This window comes from Mandrillus leucophaeus, unplaced genomic scaffold (assembly GCF_000951045.1).
Source record: "Mandrillus leucophaeus isolate KB7577 unplaced genomic scaffold, Mleu.le_1.0 Scaffold490, whole genome shotgun sequence".
In the NCBI taxonomy this organism is placed as follows: domain Eukaryota; kingdom Metazoa; phylum Chordata; class Mammalia; order Primates; family Cercopithecidae; genus Mandrillus; species Mandrillus leucophaeus.
The window spans coordinates 1353924-1367244 of NW_012105254.1; the positions used below are offsets into that span (position 1 = coordinate 1353924).

General features: G+C 40.7%; 1 pseudogene; it reads left to right on the top strand.

Annotated features, from left to right (window-relative positions):
* Nucleotides 1-2690: 2690 nt before the first annotated feature.
* LOC105550596 lies at nt 2691-3981 on the top strand (annotated as a pseudogene).
* The last annotated feature ends 9340 nt before the right edge of the window (nt 3982-13321 follow it).

Here is a 13321-nt window from a genome sequence, read left to right on the forward strand (position 1 = left end):
TAAATAATGGGAAGACAATCAGTCAAAGGTGCATACCTGGATAGAGCCAGAGAATCCTGGGATGGTCACTTGGACAATAAACAGCACTTCACTGAAAAGACACTCAGTAGTCTTTTGCCCATTTCCAAGTCTTTGGCAATTTTTCCTAAGAGCATCTTTCCATATTCTTTTGTTACTGTCCCATGTGATTATGTAGGATCACATTTTCTTTTCTAGTTAATATGGATAAACTGTACTTGCAAAATTCATACTTAAGCCAGAAATCAATGTTTTAGGAACTGTGACATTCCCAATAATAAGGATAAAAATGTTGGGAGTAATGCAAATACTTAAAGAATCATATAGAATAGAACCAAACACACTTGAAATGATTGAAAAGATAGTGAAATTAATCGCATTTTGTCATGACTCCTTAGCTTATCACACTGTTGTCGAATGGGTGGAAGCCATAATCTTTTCTGCTATTTAATTAGCTGGAAACAAAGCCTGGCTATTGGTTGACTGGATCTGGTATAAATCCCCTCTTCTCCATTTTTGATTAATCAAACTGCCATTCCTTATTTATTTATTTAAATTGACAAATAATTGTGTATATGTTCATGGTGTATAGCATGAGATTTGGAATTATGTCTACATGGTGTGGAATGGCTAAATTGAGCTAATTAACATATGCATTAACTTAAATACTTATTTTTTTGTGGTGAGAACACAAAATCTTCTCTTAGCAATTTTCAAGTATACAATATGTTGTTATTAACTACAGTCACCATGTTGCACAATAGACCTCTTAAACTTATTCCTCCTGTTTAACTAAAACTTTGTACCCTTTGACCAATATCTCCCCCACACCCCCATCCACAGCCCCTGATAACCACCATTCTATTCTCTGCTTCCATGAGTTCAACTTTATTAGATTCCACACATAAGTGAGATCATACGGTATTTGTCCTTGCTCTTTCTTTTAAAGGAAATAAATTCTCCTGTTTAAGTCAAAGGATTTTCTTTGTGATTTTTGGGTCTGTTCATTCTGCTATGGAGATTAACAAATATTAATTAGCGGATGACTGCTGGGAAGTGAAACTCACAATCAATGAAGTGGTTAATTAAAGTTGAACTTTTTGATTGTCATTTCTAATATTTATATATACATATATATATGTTTCTTTAAGTTATTGATTTAAACACCTGTCTTAGTCCAAAAGAAGATTAAAAAATGGCTGAAAAGGGATTATAGAGATGACTTTTGTTTCAAATGTTTTTAAAACATCCAAAATTTAAAGTAGATAACTATCCCTCAAAGTTAGCTGCTCTAAGCTTGATTTGACATTTGACGTTCCTGATGCTCTGGCTTAGATCAGAGCAGTTCCAAGAGGCTTGGTGGTGGCGATGGGGGTTCGGTGAGAAGTGTGGCAGGCAGGTCTAGATCTGGCCCCGCCCTTACCCCAGGACACCCCCTTTTCTGTGCGCCTTGGACTCCAGTGTCAGTTCTTCTGGCCCAGGGAGGCCGTGGAATTGAGGGCAAGTGTTTGCATTATTGATGAGGGTAAAAAGGACTCCAGAAGTTTTGAGGCTTTGCTTTTTCCCTTAGCCCTACAGGGTCAGGCTTTCATGCAGAAATTGGCCTGGAAATTCTCCACCGATTTCATAGCTGCAATGTTTTTGAGGTGTTTTTTAGATAACAAAAAACTAAATAAAATTCTCAAAGCTTATTTTGTTTACTTTTAGAGTACACAAGACAATTCTGCAAAAATTACAATTATATATATTCTACTTGCTACTAAGACTGTATAACATTGGTGGGGATAAGAGATTATAAGTTTTTTTTGGCCAGGCGCGGTGGCTCACGCCTGTAATCCCAGCACTTTGGGAGGCCGAGGCAGGCAGATCATTTGAGGTCAGGAATTCGAGACCAGCCTGACCAACATGATGAAACCCCGTCTCTACTAAAAATACAAAAAAAATCCGCCAGGTCTGGTGGTGCATGCCTGTAGTCCCAGCTACTCGGGAGGCTGAGGCAGGAGAATTGCTTGAACCCGGGAGGAGGAGGTTGCAGTGAACCGAGATCACGCCACTGTACTCCAGACTGGGTGACAGAGTGATACTGTCCCCCACAAAAAAACAAAAAAACAAACAAAAAATAAGTATTTTTTCCTAAAAATATCTACTTAATGCACTCTTTTAATTTTTATTTTTATTTCAATAGTTTTGGGGGTACAGGTGGTTTTGGTTACATGGATACATTTTTTAGTGGTGATTTTTGAGATTTTTGCTGTACTCATCACCCAAGCAGTGTACACCATACCCAATATGTAGTCTTTTATCTCTCACCCCCTCCTAACTTCCCCCTCCACAGTCCCCAAAGTCCATTATATCATTCTTATTCCTTCGCATCCTCGTCGCTTAGCATTCACTTGTAAGTGAGAACATGCGGTATTTGGTTTTCCATTCCTGAGTTACTTCACTTAGAATAATGGCCTCCAGCTCCATCCAAGTTGCTGCAAAAGACATTATTTTATTCCTTTTTATGGCTGAGTAGTATTCCATGGTGTATATATACCACATTTGCTTTATCCACTTGTTGGTTGATGAGCACTTAGGTTTGTTCCATATCTGCAATTGCGAATTGAATGCACTCCTTTTAATAGTCAGTTTTACTGTCGATCTCTTTCCCTATGTAATTACTTGAACTATTGGACCCTGAGGATCTGCCCCGAACATCTCCTAAGAAGTGCTCCAGCAGAGTGAAATCTTGAAAGTCATTCACAAAAATGTTGTTAAGAAGTGGCTTGAGCCCTTCTCTGAGCTGGCAGAAATGAAGGAGAATTACAAGAAATTCTATGAGGCATTCTCTAAAAATCTAAAACTTGGGATCCATGAGGACTCCACTAAGCAGGGACGTCTGTCTGAGCTGCTGTGCTATCACACCTCCTAGTCTGAAGATGAGATGATGTCTCTGTCAGAGTATCTCTCTCACATGAAGGAGGCACAGAAGTCCATCTGTTACATCACTGGTGAGAGCAAAGAGCAGGTAGACACCTCTCAAAGCGGGGCTTCGAGGAGGTATACTAGACCAAACTCACTGATGAGTACTACGTGCAGCTGGTCAAGGAGTTTAATAAGAAGAGCCTGGTCTCTATTACCAAAGAGGGTCGAGCTACCTGAGGATGAGAGGAGAAGAAGAAAATGGAAGAGAGCAAGGCAAAGTTTGAGAACCTCTGAAAGCTCATGAAAGAAATCTTAGATAAGAAGGTTGAGAAGGTGACAACCTCCAATAGGCTTGTGTCTTCCCCTGCTGCATTGTGATCAACACCTGTGGCTGGACAGCCAATATGGAGTGAATCATGAAAGTTCAAGCAATTGGAGACAACTCTTTAATGGGCTACATGGTGGCCAAAAAGCACCTGGAGATCAACCCGACCACCCCATTGTGGAGAGGCTGCAGCAAAAGGCTGAGACAGACAAGAACAGCAAAGCTGTCAAGGACCTGGTGGTGCTGCTGTTTGAAACTGCTCTGTTTTCTTCTGGCTTCTCCCTTGAGGATCCCCAGACCCATTCCAACTGCATCTACCACATGATCAAGCTAGGTATAGGTATTGATGAAGATGAAGTGACAATAGACGAACCCAGTGCTGTTGTTTCTGATGAGATACCCTTGCTTGAGGGTGAGGAGAATGGGTCTCACATGGAAGAAGTAGACTAGGAGTTTATATTTGGAAACCTTGTGCCCTTGTATAGTGTCCTCATGGTTCCTTGAGTGGCTCTGTCCCGTGGCCTTGAGTGGCCTTATCTCACCTGGCTCCCTCTGCAAATGTCTAGTGTTTTTTCTCTCCTATCAGTGTGTCTAAGGCAGGAAACAAGAGCCGTAAGCCCCATCCTCTTCCTACTTTTATTTATAACAGGATATTGGATGTTGTGTATTGTGCTTTTTTGTTTATTTTGTTCTGAAATGAAAGTATACCAAATAAAGCAGATGCCGTTTTTATGTGGAAAAAAAACCGCTTGCCTGTTCTGTGTGTTGTCTTTTGATTTTCTTGATGGTAACATTTGCAGCACAAGCATTTTTAATTTTGGTGAAGTCCAATTTGTCTGTTTTTTCTTTTGTCACTTGTGCTTTTGGTTGTGCTTAGACCTTGTCGGATCTAAGGAGCCATTGTCTAATCAAGTAGTTAGCTTTCAGTGTCTCCTGAGACTAAGGGCCATAGAAGAGGCTGAGTAAAGACTTGCAACAGGCCGGGTGCGGTGGCTCAAGCCTGTAATCCCAGCACTTTGGGAGGCCGAGACGGGCGGATCACGAGGTCAGGAGATCGAGACCATCCCAACATGGGCTGACATGGTGAAACCCCGTCTCCACTAAAAAATACAAAAAACTAGCCGGGCAAGGTGGCAGGCGCCTGTAGTCCCAGCTACTTGGGAGGCTGAGGCAGGAGAATGGCGTGAACCCGGGAGGCGGAGCTTGCAGTGAGCTGAGATCCGGCCACTGCACTCCAGCCTGGGCGACAGAGCGAGACTCCGTCTCAAAAAAAAAAAAAAAAAAAGACTTGCAACAATGATATGTAATTGCATGTGCGTTTTAAAAAATAGACTATTTTTAGAAAAATTTTCATTTTACAGCAAAATTAAGCGGAAAGTATAGAATGTCATATGTCCCTTTCCCCTGTACCACATCTGGCCTCTTCCATTACCAACATCCCACACCACAGTGGTTCATTTGTTACAATTGATGAACCTACATTGACATGTCATTATCATTCAAAATGTAGTTTGCATCAGTGTTCGCTCTTAGTGGTGCACATTCTATGGGTTTGGACAAATGTATAATGATATGGATCCACCATTACAGTATCGTACAGAATACTTTCACAGCCCTATACATCCTCTGTGCTCTGCCTATCTCATCCCTCCCGCTTCCCAAGCCCTGGAGACAACTGACCTTTTTACCATCTCCATAGTTTCACCTTTTCCAAAATGTCATATAGTGAGAACCATACAGTATATAGACCTTTCAGATTGGCTTCTTTCACTTAGTAATATGCATTTAAGGTTCTTTCCTGTCTTTTCATAGCTTGATAGCTCATTTCTTTTTAGCATTGAAAAATATTTCATTGTCTGGACGTACCACCATTTATCCACGTACTGAAGGACATCTTGGTTGCTTCTAAGTTTTGGCAATTATGAATAAGGCTGCTATAAACATCTGTATGTAGGTTTTTGTGTAGACATAAATTTTCCTCCTGTTTGGGTAAATACCGAAAAGCGTGATTGCTGGATTGTATGGTAAGAGCATGTTTAGTTTTGCAAGAAACAGCTGAACTGTCTTCCAAGGTGGCTGTACCATATCGTAGTCCCACTAGTAATGAATGAGAGCTCTTGTCGCTCCACATTCTTGCCAGCATTTTGTGTTATCAGTGTTTTGGATTTTCATTATTCTAATAGGTGTGTAGTGCTATTTCATTGTTGTTTTAATTTGCATTTTCTTGATGACAGATGATATGGAGCATTTTTTCATATGTTTATTTGCCATCTTCATATCTTCTTTGGTGAGATGTCTGTTCAGATCTTTTGCCCATTTTTTAAACTGGATTGTTCATTTTCTATATTGCTGGATTTTAAGGGTTCTTTGTGTATTTTGGATTATAGTTCTTTATCAGATCTGTCTTTTGCAAACATTTTGTCCTGGTTTGTGGCTTGTCCTCTCATTCTCTTGAAGTGATTGTGTTTCCTTGAATTATTCACTTCACATTCACTTACTGAGCATCTTCTATGGTCTAGGTTCACCACAAGGGTCTGGGTATACAGAAGTGATTAAGACATAACCTTGCTTTTAGGCACTTTTAGCGTGATGAAGGAGAAGGATGAGTAAATAGGTAATTAGAACACTCTTCTAAGGTAAACAGTCTTAGGCTTCTTGGAAGAGGAGGCTAAGACCTAAAGAAAAAGGATATCGACAAAAAGCACAGGTGGGCAGAGCCTTCTGGGTGAAGGGAACACTACATCACAATGACATAAGTAAGTTCTTGTCAATATGATAATTAGCTATTATTGCTATGGTAATAGTTTGTCTAGGCTAGAAGTAGGCACACTATGGCTGTGGGGCCAAATCTGGCCAGCCATCTGCTCTTGTAAATAAAGTTTCATTGGAATACATTCATGTGTATTTATACATATATTTTATGTAGCCACTTTTGTGCTACAAGTAGTTGCAAAAGAGACAGTCTTGCTTGCAAAGCCTCAAATATTTACTCTCAGGCCCTTTACATGTGGGGCTCAGATTGAAGGGGCAAAGATAGACTGCTGCTTTAGTGAGATACTTTAGTGATTTTTCCATGGCAAAACCACATGGCGAAAGTCATGGACAGGTGGAGAATTGATTCCAATCACATTTCTGAGGGCATGGCAAGCTACACATATTTTTCAGGAGTAGCAGAAGTTTCATTCATGGCTGGTCAAAATTAATGTCTGTTAAATGACAGTGACTTTCTCCCCATTTTCTGTGTCTAAGAGGAACTACACTGTAAAAAACTCCTGGCAGGCAGCTCTGACATTTTTCTTTTTTCAGAAAGGTAATCAGATGTAGATCACTTTCTTTCTGATTGTCCCAGAATAATTTGAGAGGAGAAAAGAGGACATGACCTGGGGCACTTAAAGACAGGTTGCTTTTCACTAACAAAGCTGGAGGACTTTTTGAGTTCTTCTAAATTATAGGTTTATTATAGCTGGAAAGACTTTCTTTTCAGATAAAGATCAAGAGGGCATCTCAATTTCTTTGTGAGATATGATTAGCTTCCTGGAAATCCTGTGTATATAGCTCACTCGTGATGCTTACTTTTTAGGCGTTATCTACTTACATCATATTTTTCATTTCTCCCTTAACATAAGTGTGCTGGGAAAAAAGTACACCCACATGCATAATTTATGTATATAATTGTATAAGTGCATATATATATATATATATATATATATATCTCCATTTGTCCTGAGACTGGGCTAGGTTGTGAGGCTGCTAAGTGTGAGGTTGGTAGAAACTACCTTTGAGGGGCCTTTCAGTTTTCCTTCGGTCTGTCTTTTAATCAGCCGCCGATCCTGCTTTCTGCTCCCTAACTCATTTCTTCTCCCATATCTTCCCACCCCTTCCCGGGCACGGGTGTCTTTTGGGCTTGTCACCTCTCTGGAAAGTACACTATGTGATAAGCACATCTGTACTGACAAGTTAAGTTTATGGCTTTTCAAGTGGGACATGAGAAGTGGGTACGACTCAACCAAAGGAAAAAAATACTCTGATAATTGAATTGTAGACAATAACACAAAAGAGGTATTATGTTTATATTGGGGATTTTCCTAGCACCTCTCCCTTTATATTATTATCACATAAACGATTATCCCCTTCATCAAACAGAACCTGCCCTTGGGCTGGGCACAATGACTCACACCTGTAATCCTAGCACTTTGGGAGGCCAGGGTAGGGGGAGGATCACTTGAGGCCAGGAGTTCAAGGCCAGCCTGGGCAACATAGTTTTAAGACCCTATCTTTTTTTAAAAAAAGAAAATTACCCAGGCATGGTGGTGTATGCTTGTAGTCTCAGTTACTCTGGAGGCTGAGGCAGGAGGATCACTTGAGCCTGGGAGGTCGAGGGTGCAGTGAGCCATGTTTGTGCCACTGTACTCCAGCCTGGGTGACAGAGCAAGGCCGCATCTCAAACAAACAAACAAACAAACAAAAAACAAAAACCTGCCCTTGTTTTATCAGTATTATTTTGGTATTTACATAAAATATTAATTGATTATATTATATTGTTATCATCATCATCATCTAAGCTTGAATTTATTAGGCCTGGAGGGTAAACCATTCTAGGACTCTAACTCCTTAGTGGAAATTATAGCTCCTTAATGACAGCTACAAGATGTCGTGACTCAACAAACCCAGTGTATGGTGCAAGAGCAGAAGCAACCCTGTATGACATATGCTGGAGAGAGATTACGATTTATTATTTCAATTTTACAGGAGAAAGCCGAGACTTACAGAGTATAAATGCCACACCCAAGTTTGTATGGCTACTTGAGGAAAGGAGGAAGAGTAGGATCTGATCTCTTTTCACCCCAAGCCCAAGACTCTTTCTTATATCAGGACCTCAGAACCCCACACAGCTTCTTCGGGGTTCCACTAAAGCGATTCAACCTAGGTTGCCCTGCCCAGGAATCAAGTGGAACAGGTGGCTTGCTTGCAGGGATTCTGAAGAACCTGCACGATCTGCCCCCAGCAGTTCAGTTGGTAGGATCAGACTTGCTTCAGTAACCAATTCTGGCCCCTAGTGGTGAGATGATTTGAGGCTGAATTTTGCCCAAGGTTGGGGCATTGAGGGAATTGTATGCCCCTCTGAGGCTTGCAAAGGAACCAGAGTTCTTTTGAACAGCTGCATCACAACTAGGTAGCAGTGCTGCCCTCAGACCAGGACACCAGGGGCCCCTGCCCTGGGCCCCACACCTTAGAAGACCCCATACATCATGAGCAATGAAAGACAGTGACTTTTGGAATTTTTTTGAACTCATAAAATTTGAAGTGTTTTAAAAGTTTGATGAATTTTTAATGTTTTTAAAGACGTTTTTATAAGTGCGATAGCTGATTAAGTTACTGAGAATTACAGGAGAGAGATGTACTCTCCTAGGCCCCCAGGCCAGAGGATTCTAGGCTGAGAACTTGTAAGTGTGTGTTAGGCTGAGAACTTGTGTGTGTGTGTGTGTGTGTGTGTGTGTGTGCGCGCGCGCATGTGGTGGAGGGTTAGGGGACCGCTTCCACCCCAGGAAACCAGAGGAAGAGTGGCTGCTTTCATTTGAAGATGGCCATTCTAGTCTGGCACAGTGTGGTACACCTGTAGATCCAGCTACTCTCTTGAACCCAGGAGTTTGAGGCTGCAGTGAGTTATGATCAGCCATTGGACTCCAGCCTGGGTGACAGAGTGAGACTCCATCTCTTAAAAAAAATTAAAATTAAGAAAAAAACACATTAAGTTGACTGTTCTAAATCACCCAACGTGGGTGATTAGGCAGATGGGGTGCCCCAAATAACTGTTCCCTCCTCCCCCTCTGCTTGGGTGGTGGTGTTTTGGAAAATGCTTAGAACTGCCTGGAAATCTTGAGCTGTGAAAGTGTCCTTCCCGGCTCCTTGGGGAGCTTGATTTGGTCGATCTGGGGGCAGATCCAGTCACCCTGACACTGCCTAGGCATCTTTGACTTGGGTCCAGCTTCCACCATGCCCTGTCCCACAAGACCCATTCTGGTATTTAGACTCACAGACACGACTGACCTTGGGGTAACTTAGGTTTCTTTAGCCTATCCAAGGGAATGGTGGTCCCCAGGATGTGGGGTTCTGGGTGGGAAGGTATGCCAAGTTGCTGGCGTAGCTTGATTTGTAAATTCTTTATCTTTAGACTACGGTATGTGAGACTGCATTCATATGCTTGCTCCAGGCTCTGCAAATGTTACTTTGCAAAGCTGTTATAGTAGCTTTGCAGGCTTTATGATCTCTGCAATAATGTTTTGAACCCCTTATCTGGGCTACCTTCTATTATGGGTTGAATTGGGTCCCCCCAAAAGATAGGTTGAAGTCCTAATCCCTAGTACCTGTGACTATGACCTTTTTTTTGGAAATACGGTCTTTGCAGATGTAATCAAGGTAAAATGGGTCATTAGGGTGAGCCCTAATTCAATGTGACTGATGTCTTTATAAGAAGAGAAAGACACCAGGTGAAGACAGAAGACACACGGTGAGGAAATGACCATGAGGAGATAGGGCAGAGATTGGAGTGATGCTGACAGAAGCCAAGGAATGCCTAGGGGGACCAGAAACTGGAAGAGGCAAGGAAGGTTCCTCCCTACAGACTTGGGAGGGAGTATGGCTCTGACAACACCTTGATTTTGGACTTCTGACACGCAGAACTGGGAGAGAATAAATTTCTGTTGCTTAAATCCACCAAATTTGTGGCACTTTGTTATAGCAGACCTAGAAAATGAACACACTCATTCAAAGATGTTTCTGTCTGTGGCTTTAAAGAGCAGGATTGGGATGAGAGTACAGTTCTTGCAGTTCTCAGTTCTAACGTCATAGAGACAGCAGGACCACTTTAATTCTCCTGAGTTAAAGTGACCGCGACATTGTGTGCTGATGCTACCCATTCAGTTTTAAAGACAGAATTGGAACAGATGTGATAACTAACTATAACCCAGGGTGGTATTTTTTTCCTTGTGGTATCAAATTAATTCACTTTTATAGAAATATGCTGATGATTTGCCTTTCCAAGGGGAAGTTGTTAAACTTTCTTGGGCGAACAGATTTCTTTAGCATATAAGGTTACAGGTTGATGTTATAGACTTTGAAACTGTCAACCAAGGCAATGTGTCTCTGTATTTGCATCTATTGCCTCCAGAACATATGAATGTTTAAAGAAGATTTTTAAAATTCCAATTCAGCCCCTCCGAAGTCATTTTCAATCCTAGGAAATGGAAATGCAGCTTACACCTGTATTTCCCAAGGAATTGATGTAATGTAATTTGTATAAAATAATCATAGAGAGTAAGAGCAAAGAGTGGATCTTTGCATTAAAGTGAAATCAGCCCAGAAATCACTCTTCTCGGGGTCTGCCTTTCAGAACCCCATTTAGCTTTTAAATAAGACTCCTCTTTCCTGACTTGCTTTGATGAGCCACTCTCATCTCAGTGATTACTCCTGACATTTAGCTGTTTGTACAATTAACTGGGGGTCGTTCTTTTCTCTTGGAGAAAGACCATGTGCAGTGAATATGCATTTTCAAAGTGTTTCTTTGACTTGGGAGAGTGGCTGTGGATAAGCAGTTAAGATGATACCTGGAGTAAAGTTTGTGATGGAGACCCCAAACACTCACCCTTAGCAAAGCTGTGAGTGGCTATCAGCACATACTCACTCCACCTCCCTTGTAGTCCCCAATGAAAGCTCATTGAGTTACCAGGTAAGCTGGTAATTTCTTATGTCAAGGAATGAAAAATTAAATCTGATAAACTTCTCTGAGGATTGAGAACTCCATATGTAGCCCCTATAGGTGATTTTAAAAAACCCCAAGGAAATGACTCACAAAAAGGATTGAAATTTTTGCAATGAGATTATAGATAATCTCATTGGGATTATCTATGGGAGTTATTTGTTCCCCTTGGCATGACTGTGCCTGGGCTAAAGCCTGGGCCAGCAGGTAGAACAGGCAGGGATGGAATAGATCAATGAGACTGTAGCAGAGAAAAATGACTGCCTAGCAAAGATTCTGCTCTTCTTTCTAGCATAGCACTATAGTTGGGACTACATTGTCCAGATTGCTTTACATAGCAATGGGGCTACATAACATTTTATTGCCATGGCCTGTGAGTGGAAGGGTTGTGTATCACTCTTGGATGGAGGCGACTGAGAAGCAAGTGTGCCTTCTCCCTCACTTTCCTAGTCTACTGACTATCTTCAGAGGACTCCGAGCCCCTGGGAAGGTGGAGCCATGAGATGGAAGGAGCCTGTCTCTGAATCACTACAAGGAGGGAAACTGCAGTACCTTTTTATGACCTAATCCCCAAACTCACCACCCACAGTCACTTCAGCCACATTCTATTTGTTAGAGGTGAGTCACCAAGTCCAGCCCACACTAAAGACGAGAGTTAGGCTTTACCTCTTGAAGGGAGGCATATCAAAGGTTTTGTGGACTATCATAGGTTTTGTGGACATTAAAAAAAAAAAAAACTACCGTGAAAACTTATTCCAAGGTTGTCATTTTTAACAGTCACTGAAGCATGTGCTCAATACCAATTATATTTAGTGTTCAAATAAGACTGTAGACATATTTATTTTAATGTACTTTTCAGATTGATATTCATAGGGCATAGAAATTCATAGGGCAGTTTTCTTAAGTCAGTGAGCAACTTTCTTACGTCATGAGTCAGATGTGACACTGCCAAATTTACAACTAAGTCCACTGGCAGTTAACAGGAAAGAAGATGGAGAACCTATCATATTTGTTATTTTTTAGTTTGTGATATTATGTAGCTAAGTGTTCACCCTACCCTGCCCTTTCCTTCTCTGCCTTCTCTTCTTGAGTGGAGAGTGGACTGAAATGGTCAAATACACTTCATCTCTGATTCATGTCTTCCAATTTCTTTTGTTCCCCTACCTGACAAATGTATCTGTTCTTTTTTCTAACAGTGGAACAATTCTATAAGAATGCAAGCATGGTGTGTACCTTCCTGTAATAATAGTTTTCTATTTGGAATATAAGAAAATATAAGTATTTTTTAAAATAAACATTTTATATATTTGAATCCTCATTAGTAATAATAATAATTATATCAAAATGCCAGTAATTTATTAGGGTTTAGAACATCAAATTTCTAATAGATCACATTGAAAGATTAAGTATAATGTTAATGGAGAGGACCATGGGAATGTGGGGTACATGTTTTGGAAATGTACTTTTTTCTTAAATACAGAAAGACACTGCTTTAATTGATCATTTGCTAATGAAGGAACTGGATTTAGAGAGGCATATGTGCATCCTCTGAAATACATGCACTGAAAGAAAACGAACAATTATGTTGTGAGCCTCCATGTACTTCATTGTCCTTGATAATTGCTTTCTTTTTTTTTTTTTTTTTTTGAGACAGAGTCTCGCTTTTCATTAACAAAACTATGGGTGCAGGCTTTGGGAGTTCAACAAAGAACCCATCATCGCAGAGCATTTTCAATGACAATGTGACGTTTGACACTCACAACAACTCTGCAAGATACATATCACTGCTGACAATTTACATATTCAGGAACCTAAGATTAGAAGTTAATGACTTGGCTAGGACCATGTACCTAGCAAGTGGCAGACTGGTGTTTTTTTTGGGGTGGGGAAGGGGGGAGATTTTAAAAATTCAAATTGGTAATGACACATTGACATAGTTCAAAAACTAAAAAAATGTTTTAAAAATACAGACTGATAAGCTTTCTCCTCATTTGCCTCTTGGTTCCTTCTTGCCTCCTATTTACGTAACCCCTTTCATGAGGTTTTAGAAAGAATCTTGCCAAAAACATGCAAGTACGAATATAGTTTGTAATTTACCCCCTTCTTACACACAAGAGTATATGATATATAATACTGTTTACCTTGTTTTTTCCACCTAACATTATTTCCTGGAATTCTCTCTGTAGCATTAGGTGGACATCTCCCTCATTCTCTTTTTATAGCTGCATAGTTTTCATTGTTTTTTTCTTTTCCTTCTCCTTCCTTCCTTCCTTCCTTCCTTCCTTCCTTCCTTCCTTCCTTCCTTCCTTCCTTCC